Source organism: Macaca thibetana, chromosome 5 (assembly GCF_024542745.1).
Source record: "Macaca thibetana thibetana isolate TM-01 chromosome 5, ASM2454274v1, whole genome shotgun sequence".
Classification (NCBI taxonomy): Eukaryota; Metazoa; Chordata; class Mammalia; order Primates; family Cercopithecidae; genus Macaca; species Macaca thibetana.
This window is the reverse complement of record NC_065582.1, coordinates 104,874,176-104,890,361: the sequence shown is the minus strand read 5'-3', so window position 1 is coordinate 104,890,361 and position 16,186 is coordinate 104,874,176.

The window sequence follows — 16,186 nt, the reverse complement described above, 5'->3', positions numbered from 1 at the left end:
CGATGAGCTGCGCTCCTTTGCCGGGGGAGATGTGCTCTTATTTTTTGAATTTCCAGCTTTTCTGCCCTGCTTTTTCCCCATCTTTGTGGTTTTATCTGCCTCTGGTCTTTGATGATGGTGACATACTGATGGGGTTTTGGTGTAGGTGTCCTTCCTGTTTGATAGTTTTCCTTCTAACTGTCAGGACCCTCAGCTGTAGGTCTGTTGGAGATTGCTTGAGGTCCACTCCAGACCCTGTTTGCCTGGGTGTCAGCAGCAGAGGCTGCAGAAGATAGAATATTGCTGAACAGCGAGTGTACCTGTCTGATTCTTGCTTTGGAGGCTTCCTCTCAGGGGTGTACTCCACCCTGTGAGGTGTGGGGTGTCAGACTGCCCCTAGTGGGGGATGTCTCCCAGTTAGGCTACTCAGGGGTCAGGGACCCACTTGAGCAGGCAGTCTGTCCCTTCTCAGATCTCAACCTCCGTGTTGAGAGATCCACTGCTCTCTTCTAAGCTGTCAGACAGAGTCCTTTGTGTCTGCAGAGGTTTCTGCTGCTTTTGTTGTTATCTGTGCCCTGTCCCCAGAGGTGGAGTCTACAGAGACAGGCAGGTTTCCTTGAGCTGCTGTGAGCTCCACCCAGTTCGAGCTTCCCAGCTGCTTTGTTTACCTACTTAAGCCTCAGCAATGGCGGGCGCCCCTCCCCCAGCCTCGCTGCTGCCTTGCCGCGATATCGCATACTGCTGTGCTAGCAATGAGGGAGGCTCCATGGGCATGGGACCCTCCCGGCCAGGTGTGGGATATTATCTCCAGGTGTGCCTGTTTGCTTAAAGCGCAGTATTGGGGTGGGAGTTACCCGATTTTCCAGGTGTTGTGTGTCTCAGTTCCCCTGGCTAGGAAAAGGGATTCCCTTTCCCCTTGCGCTTCCCGGGTGAGCGATGCCTCGCCCTGCTGCAGCTCTCGCTGGTCGGGCTGCAGCAGCGGACCAGCACCGATTGTCCGGCACTCCCTAGTGAGATGAACCCAGTACCTCAGTTGAAAATGCAGAAATCACTGGTCTTCTGTGTCGCTCGCGCTGGGAGTTGGAGACTGGAGCTGTTCCTCTTCGGCCATCTTCACTCATTTATATGTCTTAAGCACTGTGTTAAGTGCTGAGAATACATTGATGATTGAGACCTGCATGGTTCCTGCTGTCATGGGTCTTACACTTCAGTTTTTGTTTTTTTTTTTTTTTTTAATCCTCCTACCAACCCATTACAATCTGTATTATCCCTATTTTACAGGTGGGAAAATAGTCTCCAATAGGTTAAGCTGATTTACCCGAGGAAATGGCCTGGATTCAATATTTAATCTATACTCCATTATTAGGTATGTAGAATTTGAATTCCTTCCCACTCAGGATGCTTTGCAGCCCTTGGGAAAGTCACAATCTCTACTAAGAGCCTCACTGTAGAGAAGGCAGTAGGAACAGGGTAGAGGTAAAGGAAGGGGCATGATGGGGGTCTCTGTTCAGAAACAGGAACCTGGCAGAGGCATTGGTGCCCAATAACATCCCTGTCACCCTCACCATTCAGGCACATGTCAGAGTCACCTACTGCAAGTCCTGGGGATTCTTCACACAAAGGATTGCTCTCAGCCTGGCTAGAGGGAGCATGAATGGGCCAGGGAGGGAATACTCCTGGGAGGAGGTCTCAGCCAGTGAGAGCAGAGATGGGGCTGGAGGATAAATACCCTCAAGGGGCATGTCTTACACCATCTCCCAGAGTTCCCCTGCAGGATGAGCCTCAGTTGCCCACAGGAGTCACCTGCTTAATAATGCATGCTTCACTGCCTTCCTTCCCTTTCTTCTCTTATTTCTTCACTTCCTGGGATTGCCTCTAAAATTAACTACTTGCCCTCAAGTCCTTGTCTCAGGTCTGCTTCTGGGAGACTCCATACTAAGAAAGGCAGTAACACTTCATATGCTAGCACCTTCTAGTGTAGACCCTACTATTTAATAGCCATATAGCCTTGGAAAGATCATTTAATTGAGAACTCAGTTTCTTTAGCCTTAGAGATGGGGAATAATATCTTCCATGCCTCCCTCATGGGGTGAATGTGGGGCAAGGATCAAATGAGAAAATGTCTTTGTAAATTATACAGTCCACAGAAACCTGGTGTAGAGTTGGTATACTTAGACATTTTTCATGGTGTTGAAATGAAATAGTTAAAGTGCATGTGAATACCCAGTTCAAAGGCCACCTCAGGCTAGGTCCCCAGGGATGGGTCTTCTTAACAACATGCCCCAGATTGTGTGGTCAACCAGTGGCAGGGCTGGGGTTTCACACCAAACAATCTGGGACCAGAGCCACTTCCCTTGGCCACCTCACTACACCGCCTCCCTGGAAGAGCAGAGCAGTAAGACTTGGGTTCAAGACTGAGCTCTGCTGTTCATTTACTCCTGCTTCTGTTTGCTCATCTTTAAAGTGGAGATTAATGATTACTATCTCTCAGAGTGGTTGTGAGGATTAATTGAAATAATGGACATGCAAAAGCTTTAAAAACTGCAAAGTATTATGCAAATATTATAATTTTGATGTGGATAACAGAGAAGATCCAGAAGAAAGAGAAGCCAGCATGCTGACTTAGAGTGATGGGCATAGCAGAGGTGACAGAGAACAGCGGGAGGCTCACGAAACCCACGTCTGTTTCTTCCTGGGAACAGAGGAAGATTGCATTTCCCAGCCTCCCTTGCAGTTAGTAGGGACTCCTCACTGAGTTCTGGTCAGAGGGGTATAAGTGATGCTCGCTTCTTCCAGCCTGCACCTAAATCCTCCCATATGCTCCTCCTTGCTCTACCTTCTTCCCTCTTCTGCTGATCAGATGCAGAAGTTCTATGTAGTAACCCCAAGGCTCAGCTAGAAGGCAGCCCCCTCGGCTGCCTCCCCAACAGTCAGTTGAACTTTACAGGAGCAAGAAATACAGTTGTCTTCTGTGATGCCACTGAGAATGGGGTTATTTGTGAGCATACCTAATTGAGCAGATGACAATATATACCTAGTTTTATTTTGTTTTCTTTTATTTTACTTTTTTGCCCAGACCAAATAACAATCACATTCTAGAATTCAAGAGTACATCAGTTGGGTAGAGAATAGTTTTTTTTAAAAAGCTGACCAGAGATGAAATTCTTGCTCCATACTGTTTTAACTAACAAACAGGCCAACAAATAATCTGCTGTCGCTTTAACTTCACTTTCTAACAAAATGAAAAACAGGATTTAAAAAATAGTAATTCTTTGAAACTTTGGGGATACATGCTCTGGTATTAATCCTATTCCCAAATCTCGTTATCCCATGGAGAATCCCTGATACAATTTACAGGAGCTGGAGCTCTATTTGAAAAACAAAAAGTGCAATCATCTCTTTAGGATGGAGGTTTTTCCTGGGGGGAGGGGTGTGATTTGTGGAATGTGGTTTAAGTTAAGCTTTCGCAGTAGGGGTATTTCATATGAACAGGGATTATTCTCTTGGCTAAACCCTTTAGAAGGTCACTGTGATCAGCAGCAAAGGGCAGCATATCTATTTTAGGCACCAGGCTCAAATTTGGAATTGAAGAAAAACACAAAATGAAACCTGCCCACTCCATGAAAACAAGGTTTTGGGAGGCAGACAAAACTGTGGGTCAGGAATCTCAGCTATCAAAATCACTGCAGCAACCTCTAAACAACCGAAAGGGGTTTGTCATAGCGTGAAATTTAAAGAGTGGAAATATAGCATGAGCCCGCTGAATCTCTGCGGCATTATGGTGGTTTACTTTATATTTCAGATTAAGAAGAGTTTCTGGGTTTAGCATGCAAGAACTGGGTTCTTTTTCTTGCTGCAGAATTTTTTTGGTGAATCCAAATGGTAGAACTTTATGAAAATCACTTTCCTTTCTGGGGTCTGAGAGATCTAGGAAATCTACTTTATTAGGCAGTTCATTAGTTCCTAATTGCAATCACTCAAATCACTTGCCCTCCCCAGATTTATAAACACATAGGCACTGTATTACCTGACAGAAACAGTGGCATCCTCTTCCCAAGCTCTCAGCAGTCCTAAGTTCTGGGAGGAGGACCAAGAAGATCTTTTGTTTGCACATCTCTCTAATCAAGTCTGCTGGTCCTGGGACTGTTTTCATTCAAGTCACATCAGTGAGGCGTCCCTTCTCTGCTTTCTCACTAACTTATCAACTAGGCTTCTTCTTTATGACAGTAAATGTATTGCAAGCTAGTTTAAGTGAAAGTGGGAGATTATTGATTCATCTGGATGAAAACTTGAGCTCTATATCCAGTTTCAAGTACAATTTGATTCAGGGCTCAAATAATGGCACCAAGATCCAATCTATCTTCCCTCTTTTCTTTTGTATCACTTATGTTTCCTTTTCTCTCTCTCTGTCTTTCAGCTGTCTTTCCTCAATTTTAGCTCAAGTGCCCAACTGGTTAAAAGATGGCTGTAGTCCTAGGTCTTCCAATATCTGAGGTTCAAGTTCATCAAGGAGCACCTGCTTCTCTTCTGGCATTTCCACAAAAGGTCTCATTGCATTTCACTAGCTCTGCTTAGAACTAATATTGCTACCTCAGACTAATCACTGTGGTGAGGAGTTTGAATGAGCCACTTGGCTTTAGTCACATGCTTCTTCATCTCTGTGCTTCATGGGGTGATGTCTTGGGAGCAGCGGGAGGGCTGGTGTGCATCTGAACCACATGACATAAGAATAGGTGATCGTGGATTTCCAAAAAATAAAAATGAAAACAGGACCTATTATGGATACTGGATGACCCAAAATCAACAAATGCCCATTGCCATTCCTACCTAAACCTGTGTTCTACATTAAGACAACTGAAGTCTTTAATCCCCTAAATATTAAAGGGAGACCTCAATTTTCCCAATAGTTTTACTCTAGATAAAATTTGCTTGAGAAATTTTATCTAGAGTGTGAATCCAAGTGTCCTGGGGAAATAAAGTTTCAGATAAGAAAGATGTTTCTGGAAATACAGATATGCTGTCAGTATTGTCAACTTAAAAATAATCAAAATGGTCGGCATCAAATTTAAAGAAAATTTATTCAAGTGCAAAGTGTGAGGATGGACCACCCAGAAACATCAACTCCAAAGGAATAGAGTAAGGATTCACAAATAGGAAAGTTAAGGTTTTATTTATTAATATTGGCAGAGCCAGAGGGGTTTTTTTAGCAGGATTACAACATTATTCAGCCAAGGTTGTTGCATAGTTACAGCAATTTAATTGCTTATAGGCAGTTTTTCTATTTAGAAAGGGTACATTTAACTATTTCATTTTTTTTTTTTTTTTTTTTTTTTTTTTTTTTTACAGAGGATGTAATAGTCATGAGTTTTCTATCATCTGGTCAGTTAATCTATAATCTGAGAACAGATGTTGTAACCACATTTGACTCAGATCAGAGTCACATCTTTCTCAAGACTTAAAGTGTTTTGGGGGCTCCAATGGCTTTTACATTATATTTATCTTCACAGCCTTGAACAAAAAAGGGTAGAAAGAAGAGGTGTTTATTGGGGGAAACCCACCCCTGGTATTCAACATGGGTCCTTTTCTATTTTCCCTAAGTGTCGGCTGGTCTAAGAAATAAAGGGAAAGAGTACAAAAGAGAGAAATTTTAAAGCTGGGTGTCCAGGGGAGACATCACATGTCGGCAGGTTCTGTGATGCCCCCCAAGCCGCTAAACCAGCAAATTTTTATTAGTGATTTTCAAAAGGGGAGGGAGTGTACGAATCGGGTGTGGGTCACAGAGATCACATGCTTCACAAGGTAATAAAATATCACAAAGCAAATGGAGGCAGGGTGAGATCGCAGGACTGGAGTGGAATTAAAATTACTAACGAAGTTTTGGGCATGCATTGTCATTGATAACATCTTATCAGGGGACAGGGTTTGAGAGCAGACAACTGGTCTGACCAAAATTTATTAGGTGGGAATTTCCTCATCCTAATAGGCCTGGGAGTGCTAGGGGAGACCTGGGTTTATTTCATCCCTTATCTACAACCATAAAAGACAGACGTTGCCAAAGCAGCCAATTCAGAGGCCTCCCCTTAGGAACGCATTCTCTTTCTCAGGGATGTTCCTTGCTGAGAAAACTCAGTGATAGTTCTCCTATTTGCTTTTGAAAGAAGAGAAATATGGCTCTGTTCCACCCAGCCCACAGGCAGCCAGACTTTAAGGTTATCTCCCTTGTTCCCTGAAAATCACTGTTACCCTGTTGTTAAGGTGCCCAGATTTCATATTGTTCAAACACACATTCTCTACAAACAATTTGTGCAGTTAACACAATCATCACAGGGTCCTGAGTTGACATACATCCTCAGCTTATGAAGATGATGGGATTAAGAGATTAAAGTAAAGACAGACATAGGAAATCACAAGGATATTGATTGGGGAAGTGATAAGTGTCCATGAAATCTTCACAATTTATGTTCAGAGATTGCAGTAAAGACAGGCATAATAAATTATAAAAGTATTAATTTGGGGAACTAATAATGTCCATGAAATCTTCACAATTGAGGTTCTTCTGCCACGGCTTCAGCCGGTCCCTCTGTTCAGGGTCCCTGACTTCCCACAACAGGTGTTGACTCCAGCAGCTGTAATGTCAGCATTTGTCCCTGGGCAGCGTGCTCAGCACATCCATGTGTTTCTATGCCCAACAGAGAAAAATGCAGACAATAGAAATGAGAATGTGAGATTGCCAGCTCCTCTGTGGATGGGCCAGGGACCCACTGGGAGTCAGGGATCCTTATTGACTCATTGTCCACTCACCAGCCTGCCACTCTGCTCCTGGATGGCCATTGTCTTCACTCTTTTTGAGTTTATAAAGACCTTGTGTTTCCTAAGATTTAGAAGCCTAAATGCATCACGTGTCATCTTTCGCTTACAGTTAGAATGAGTGGATAAGTTTTTCCTAAAATTGGTCTTGCTGCCTTTAAATTTCATTCCCATGAGAATGTAAGCTCCGTGTAAACAAGGAATTTTCCTATTTTCTTCCCTGTTGTATCCTTGGTATGTAGAAAAGAGAGGGCCTCGAATAAAATAGGCAGCCTCCCCAAATCCTCCAGTTTCTCCAATCTTTTCGGGTTTGAACCTGGAGGGCCATCACTGGGAAGGACTCTGGGAGGACTCTGGAGATGACAGTCACAGAGAAGGAGACAAGGCATCTACCAGCAGGACCCTAGCATGTACTGAAATCTGGAGGAGCCCTTTCAAGGAAGTGAACTCATACTGTCCTGGCATGTACCCACACCTCTCTAACAGTGGTTTCAAAGATGTGGAGTCCCTACTGAGTGAAGGTGGATTAGGGCCTCAATGGCAGACACAGAGTCTGGCTCTTTTGTGGACCTTTCAGTGATGACTTCTTTAAGTGTCCTAGAAAAACACTAGGTTAATAGGTAATACCATTCAGGACATAGGCATGGGCAAGGACTTCATGACTAAAACACCAAAAGCAACGGCAACAAAAGCCAAAATTGACAAATGGAATCTAATTAAACTAAAGAGCTTCTGCACAGCAAAAGAAACTACCATCAGAGTGAACAGGCAACCCACAGAATGGGAGAAAATTTTTACAATCTATACATCTGACAAAGGGCTAGTATCCAGATTCTACAAAGAACTTAAGCAAATTTACAAGAAAAAAATCAACCCCATCAAAAAGTGGGCAAAGGATATGAATAGACTTCTCAAAAGAAGACATTAATACAGCCAACAGACATATGAAAAAATGCTCATCATCACTGGCCATCAGAGAAATGCAAATCAAAACCACAATGAGATACCAGCTCACACCAGTTAGAATGGCGATCATTAAGAAGTCAGGAAACAGCAGGTGCTGGAGAGGATGTGGAGAAATAGGAACACTTTTCCACTGTTGGTGGGACTGTAAACTAGTTCAACCATTGTGGAAGACAGTGTGGTGATTCCTCAAGGATCTAAAACTAGAAATACCATTTGACCCAGCCATCCCATTACTGGGTATATACCCAAAGGATTATAAATCATGCTACTATAAAGACACATGCACACGCATGTTTATTGCGGCACTATTCACAATAGCAAAGACTTGGAACCAACCCAAATGTCCATCAGTGACAGACTGGATTAAGAAATTTGGCACATATACACCATGGAATACTATGCAGTCATAAGAAAGGATGAGTCCATGTCCTTTGTAGAGACATGGATGCAGCTGGAAACCATCATTCTCAGCAAACTATCACAAGAACAGAAAACCAAATACCACATGTTCTCACTCAAAGGTGGGAATTGAACAATGAGAACACTTGGACACAGAGTGGGGAATATCACACACCGGGACCTGTCATGGGGTGGGGGAGTGGGGAAGGGATAGCATTAGGAGATATACCTAATGTAAATGATGAGTTAATGGGTGCAGCACACCAACATGGCACACGTATACATATGTAACAAACCTGCATGTTGTGCACATGTACCCTAGAACTTAAAGTATAATTTAAAAAAAAAGAAAAAAAAACCCCACTAGGTTAATATGGCCCAAGAAATTGCAGGTAAACTGAAGAACAGCCTTGCTTCCAATAGAGAAAGTTCAGTTGAGTGTTTCTCCATGTCATATGGCCACTAGATATTCTCGCTCATGCAATCACTTATAGGTACCCACCCCTCTCTGACATCAATGGGAAGATTTACAGTTAATTCTGGCAGGTTGAAAACATTCACTTACCTCAGTCGACCACTTCATTCCCACCATCAGTGTACAATAAAGGAACAACCAAAGGCAAAATCACAGGAGGACACCAACCGAATAGTTAATGCCCTCTTTCCTAATTCCTTTCTCCACTAGGTTCTGAAAACACATGAAAACAGAAAAGAGGCTTTACAGCCATCTTTATCCCAGGCAGAAATTGGAGTATTTCTCTCTGGCAAAACCTATCAGTCAAGGAGAAAAGAATTAGTGGTATCAAGCTCTATCATACAAACAATTATTGATCTCTAGCTCGATATCATACCAGAGAAGCCCACCAGTCAACAGCCCTGTGCTCTCCATTTCCATTATTCCTCATTTTGTTCCCAAACTAATTTATGAGGACTTATAAAGATACAATAGGCCAGGTGTGGTGGCTCGCACCTGTAATCCCAGCACTTTGGGAGGCCAAGGTGGGCAGATCACCCGAGGTCAGGAGTTCGAGATCAGCCTGGCCAACATGGTGAAACCCCATCTATACTAAAAATACAAAAAATTATCTGGGCATGGTGGCACGTGCCTGTAATCCCAGTTACACGGGAGGCTGAGGCAGGAGAATCGCTTCAACTTGGGAGGCTGAGGTTACAGTGAGTCAAGATTGCACCATTGCACTCCAGCCTGGGCAAGAAAAGCAAAACCCCATCTCAAAAAAATAAAAAAATAAAGATACAATAGTCAGCAAACAGGCTGACAAAATGTAAACAAAATGTAAACTCACACTGGCTAAGGGGAACATGCATTTGGCTCACTCTTTCAATGGACAGTTCTAAAAGGGAATAGGGCAGTTCGTCTTTGCTCTTACTATGCCCATCTCCCCTAGTGATGGTTGCCATGGAATCTTCATCAGGACTCCGCTTCTGCAGATTTAGTGTCTGGCCTTGGGGGTACCTCAACAAAATTCCAGTAAGCTGTGCTTCTATTTTAACTGATGTTGCTCTGCTGTGTCTGTTACTATTAGCATACACATTTCCGTTTCCATTACAGCTGATGAAGACACCTCTTGGGTACCTTCTGTCGTGGGTTTTGACTTCTAACCCTACAATCCATTAGATCCCTAAAGAAGATTAAAGAGATGATGGAGGTTGATTTTAAAAAGAAAAAAAATTCATTGTAAGGGTTGACTTCTAAAGCTTTCCTGCCCCAGGGGGAGTATTACTTAGATATCTGTTTTGCCACAGAAGTTCCCATGAAGGAGCAAGGGTGATTTGCACTCTCTAGGAATCATGTTTTGGAACTTCAGAGTGCTCTCACTGAAGCAATGATGTGATTCAGCTTAACTCAGGGCACACCCTGTGCACTATACATTGACTATGTGGAAGCATAAAGCACATATATTTTCTTCTGAAAGCATGAGGAGACTCCTGTCTGATGTTTCTCAAATATCTAAACAGTACAATATGTACAGTAGCACATTTTGTCTTGCTACAAAATGGCCCAGCAAAGCAGAACTTTATGTCTTTATTAAAAATGGATAGGACAAAGAATTGTGTACACAAATAAGGTATTTTTAGTTCTGTACATACTCAGAACATATATTGAGTACCTATCATGTACCAGGCATTGTGCTAGGTGTTGGTGATACAACAACAAAGAAAACCTTTCCCTCCTCAAGGGGTTCCCAGTCTAGAGGGGAAACATACATGTACATAAGCACTTCACAATAACACACATTGATCGGTTTGTTTTCTTTCTTTCTTTTCTTTCTTTTTCTTGCTTTCTCTTTTTTTTCTCTTTCTTTCTTTCTTTCTTTCTTTCTTTCTTTCCTTTCTTTGTTTCTTTTCTTTCTTTCTTTCTTTCTTTTTCTTTTCTTTCTTTCTTTTTCTTTTTTTTCTTTTTTTTCTCTTTCTCTCTCTCTTTCTTCCTTCTTTCCTTTCTTCCTTCCCTCTTTCCTTCCTTCCTTCCTTCCCTCCCTCCCTTTCTCCTTTCCTTCTTTCCTTCCTTCCCTCTTTCCTTTCTTCCTCCTCTCCTTCCTTCCTTCCTTCCTTCCTTCCTTCCCTCTTTCCTTTCTTCCTCCTTCCTTCCTTCCTTCCTTCCTTCCTTCCTTCCTTCCTTCCTTCCTTCCCTCTTTCCTTTCTTCCTCCCCTCCTTCCTTCCTTCCTTCCTTCCTTCCTTCCTTCCTTCCTTCCTTCCTTCCTTCCTCCCTCCCTCCCTTTCTCCTTTCCTTCTTTCCTTCCTTCCCTCTTTCCTTTCTTCCTCCCCTCCTTCCTTCCTTCCTTCCTTCCTTCCTTCCTTCCCTCTTTCCTTTCTTCCTCCCCTCCTTCCTTCCTTCCTTCCTTCCTTCCTTCCTTCCTTCCTTCCTTCCTTCCCTCTTTCCTTTCTTCCTCCCCTCCTTCCTTCCTTCCTTCCTTCCTTCCTTCCTTCCTTCCTTCCTTCCTTCCTTTCCTTCCCTCCCTCCCTCCCTCCCTCCCTCCCTTTCCTTTCCTTCCCTTCCTTCCTTCCTTCCTTCCTTCCTTCCTTCCTTCCTTCCTTCCTTCCTTCCTTCCTTCCTTCCTTCCTTCCTTCTTTCCTCTTTCTCTCTCTCTTTCTTTTTTCTTTCTTTCCTTCTTCTCTTTCTGTCTCTGTCTCTCTGTCACCCAGGCTGGAGTCCAGTGGTGTGATGATGGCTCACTACAGTCTCCAAGTCCTGGGCTCAAAGCATCTTCTTACCTCAGCCTCCCAAGTACCTGGGATTACAGCCATGCATGATCATGGCCAGCTAACTTTTTAATTTTTTTGTTACCCATGCTTCAGGCAATGCTCCCACCTCAACCTCCCAAAGCACTGGGATTATAGGCGTGAGCCACCATGCCTGGCCAATACTTTCAAATTGGTTAAATTGGTTTATACAACATGCTGTAGAAGTACATGAAGCATCACTGAATTATTTCCACAGGGCTGGGGGTATGGTATGACATGTGGCAGGAGAATTAGTGGGCTAGGGTGGAGTATGCAAGCCTTCACAGAGAAGATTACTTGTAAGCTGAGAGCCAAAGGAAGAAAATACAGCCTGGCCAAAGTGGTGGCAGGGGGAAAGTGGGAGTGCCCAGAGACCACGTCTAAGTCTTACAGGCCATGCAAAGTAATGGCAAAAATCGCGATTACTTTTGCACCAACCTAATACTAACAAAAATCTATATTTTCACTTTTTATTCAGAGCAGAAGACAAATAAGATCATGTTTGTTAGGCATCCTGTAAAAATTGCCATTAGCCTAATCATGTGGCCTAGTAGCTAGAATACCCTTGGAAGATACAGGTGCAGCCACCTCAAGGAAGGAGTTGGCCCACCTGGATGGTACTGCTGGCCCTGACTGCCCTCGGGCATCAGAAGGGGACTTAGAAAATTTTGATGAAGGCAGCTGGGCATGGTGGCTCATGCCTATAATCCCAGCACTTTAGGAGGCTGAGGTGGGTGGATCACCTGAGGTCAGGAGTTCGAGACCATCCTGGCCAACATGGCAAAACCCCATCTCTACTAAAAGTTCAAAAATTAGCCGGGTGTGGTGGTGGGCATCTATAATCCCAGCTACTCGAGAGGCTGAGACAAGAGAATTGCTTGAACCCGGGAGGCAGAGGTTGCAGTGAGCCGAGATCACGCCACTGCACTCCAGCCTGGGTGACAAGAGTGAGACTCCATCTAAGAAAAAAAAAAGAAAATTTTGATGAAGGCACTCCAAGGTACAGGGCCCTCTATAAGGCACTCCAAGGTACAGGGCCCTCTATAAGGCACAGGTCTAAGGACAGTGCTGCCCACAATAACCTTCTTGGTTTTATCCATATGGGGGTATGCAATTGACACAGCAAGCCATTGGCACTGCCTGAGATCTTGGCAAATCCTCACGTATGGGATACCACTAATGGTGAGAAGGCTGCTTGGAAGTGGGCTGGACCCACAGCACAGGGATTCTGGAAGTGACTCTGAGGCAGAGATTTGCATGTAGGAGGTATAGTGGAGAGTGGTCTCAATATCAGCAAGTGTGGTGGCTGAGGGCAGTGGTAAGTGAAGCGAGTTTGGGCAGAAAGAGAAGCTGAACCAAGGCACAATGTAACAAAGGCCACAACTGATTCCAAGGGGAGATCTGGGGCTGGAGGACCTTTCAGATTTATCGCAAATTGAGGCAAAGTGGGTAAACTGTAACCCCACCCCTTTACCACACATCATTCCAGCCTTGTGTGGGATTGCCTCAGGGAGGGTGTGTGACCTTGGCTGAGATAATTCTCTTCAGCCAAGGACAGTTTCTGGTGAGAGACTCTGCTGAGAGCGGTCAACAGCCAACACTCCCAGGCACTATGGGAAGGAGTACTTCCTCCTGTGGTGGGGGATGGAGGGGTTGGTTTAATCATCACAGGCAAACTGTGAAATAGGGATTCTTTGTCATGAATGATGAAACATGACTATTAGGATAGTCACAGTCAAACCCGTGGATGATACATCTAAGAAACCCCAAGTTTGTCTTTTTGAATTAAATAGTAAGAATTTGATGCCTTGGAGGAGTGCGTGTGGGTGCCTGTGTGCGTGTGTGTCTGTGTGTGTGTGTGTGTATGTGTATTAGTCAGGGTTCTCCAAGGAAACAGAACCAGCGGAATGTGTGTGGGTGCCTGTGTGTGTGTGTGTACAGAGAGAGAGAAAGAGAGAGAGGAGAGAGATTAAGGCATTGTCTCAAGCAATAGTGAAGATTGGCAAGTTCAGAATCTGCGGAGTGGGCGGGCAGGCTGGAGACCTAGGGAAGAGTCACGGTCCTGAGGCCATGTGCTGGCAGAATTCCTGCTTGTTCTTGAGAAGGTCAGACTTTATTCTGTTAATGCCTCCACTGATTGGATGAGGCATACCCACACCCACACTAGGAAGCATAATCTGCTTGATATGGTTTGGCTCTGTGGCCCCACTCAAATCTTATCTCAAATTGTAATCCCCACATGTTGAGGGAGGGAGGTGAGTGATTGGCTCATGGAGGCAGTTTCCCCCATGCAGTTCTCATGACAGTGGGTGAGTTCTCATTTGATCTGATAATTTTATAAGGGCTTTCCCCCCCGTGCTCACTCTCTCTCCTGTCACCTTGTAAAGAAGGTGTTTGCTTCCCCTTTGCCTTCTGCCATTATTGTAAGTTTCCTGAGGCTGCCCCAACCATGTGGAACTGTGAGTCAATTAAACCTCTTTCCTTTAATATAATAAATTCCTGGGTAATTTATATTATCCAGTATCTGGTAGTATCTTTATATTAGGATGGTGCAAAAGTAATCGCGTTTTTTGTCCATTAAAATTAATAATTAAAGGTAATTAATTTTATGCTAACCTAATAGTAGTGTGACAATGGACTGATACACTGCTTTACTCAAAGTCTGTTGATTCAAATGTTAATATCATCTAAAAAGTACCTTCACAGATACATCTAGAATAATGTTTGACCAAATATCTGGGTACCATGGCCTAGCCAAGTTGACACATAAAATTAACCATCAATGCTTATATTAGAGAGGGGTGGGGGGAGTTGGGTTGTGGGACAGTAGGAGGAAGCAGTTTCATTGTCACTCTTCTGTCTCCTATTTTATGACCAAACATGTCACTCTCATATGCACCATGCCCCTGCTGGGACTGAGTAACTGGTTCCAGGGGCACGGAGTTCTCAGGAAGAGTAGAGTATGGATCCATCAGGCCTCTGCACAGTGCCAAGCAACTCAGGCAATTGAATAAACACTCATTTGCTTGTCTTTTTCAGGCCCCACTGTCACTGTACCTGGAGGTCTCCTCAGTTTATCCAGGGTTACACTTGGCTGGGGTAACTCAGTGATGAAGAGAAGCCCAAAGAGTGATGTAAGTATCTCAGATATAATCTTCCATCTCTCTTCCCCTGCCTCAACTAATGACCTATACACAAACTCCTTTCAAAATCCATGTGCATAGCATGTTCGTATTTTCCTTTTTTATCCTGTGGAAGCTTCAGATCTCCTGGTTGAACACTTATTTGAGACAAAAGCAAGACCTAGTAGTAGATTCATTTTTCAACAAAAAAATAACTTTTCTTAGTAGAACAATCCAGTTTACTTTTACATCTCGCCTACCTTCCAGTTTAATCACACTCTCCATAACCTATGAACACACAGAAGCCCCCAGGTAAACATGTGCATTTCTTATCCACAGAAAAATGCTTAGAGACCTTTTCAGCTAGAGTAATTGTGTATGTGGTTTAATTATTATTTTACAATATCTCAGAGTCATTTCTTGTTTGAATATTTTCTATCCATTAAGTCCAGCCTGGACTGGAGAAGAGAAAATTGTTCAGTGAAAAATTAGTAGCATTTCCCCTCCTGCATGGGGAAAGGGTGTACTGTTTGTGTGAGAGTCAGGGTTGGGGGATTGTCTGCCACTGTCACTTATCTTTGTGTTAGTAAGTTCCTTTGTTCCCTCTTAATGCTCTGCAAAGCTTTATTTATTTATTTATTTATTTATTTATTTATTTATTTATTTTTGAGACGGAGTCTTGCTCTGTCCCCCAGGCTGGAGTGCAGTGGCGCGATCTCGGCTCACTGCAAGCTCCACCTCCTGGGTTCACGCCATTCTCCTGCCTCAGCCTTCCCGGTATCTGGGACTACAGGTGCCCGCCACCACACCCGGCTAATTTTTTTTTTGTATTTTTAGTAGAGATGGGATTTCACCATGTTAGTTAGGATGGTCTTGATCTCCTGACCTCGTGATCTGCCCGCCTCGGCCTCCCAAAGTGCTGAGATTACAGACTTGAGCCACTGCGCCCGGCTCAAAGCTTTTTTAATCTGAAGAAATTGATTTCTGCCTCTCCTCCTCTATTCTATTTCTCTGATTAAATAAAGCATTTGAATTTAAAGGATTTTCAGGGAGGGTATTTTTAATGTTTCTGTAGATTATATTGTTATAGACTGAATGTGTCTCCCCAAATTTGTACATTGAAATCTTAACTGCCAAGGTGATGGTATGAGGAAGCAAGGCCTCTGGGCATTGATTAGACCACAAGGGCAGAAGAACCCTCTTGGGTGGGATTAATACCCTCATAAAAGACCCAGACAGAGACCACTCACTCCTTCCACCACGTGAGAACATAGAAACAGGGCCCTCACTAAGCACCAAATCTCCTGATGCCTTGATCTTGGACTTCCCAGTCTCCAGAACTGTGAGAAATAAATGTCTGTTGCCTAAAAGTCACCCAGTTAATGATACTTTGTTACAGCAACCCCATGGTAAAACCCCCTCTCTAGTAAAAATACAAAAACTAGCTGGGTGTGGTGGTGCATGCCTGTAGTCCCAACTACTCGGGAGGCTGAGGCAGGAGAATGTCTTGAACCTGGGAGGCAGAGGTTGCAGTGAGCTAAGATTGTGCCACCGCACTCCAGCCTGGTGACAGAGTGAGACTCTGTCTCAAAAAAAAAGAAAAATCTAGTCTTTCTTCTGCCTCTGACCTGGTCCCACCCAACCTCTCTCCACAGGGCAGCAGAGTTTTCTA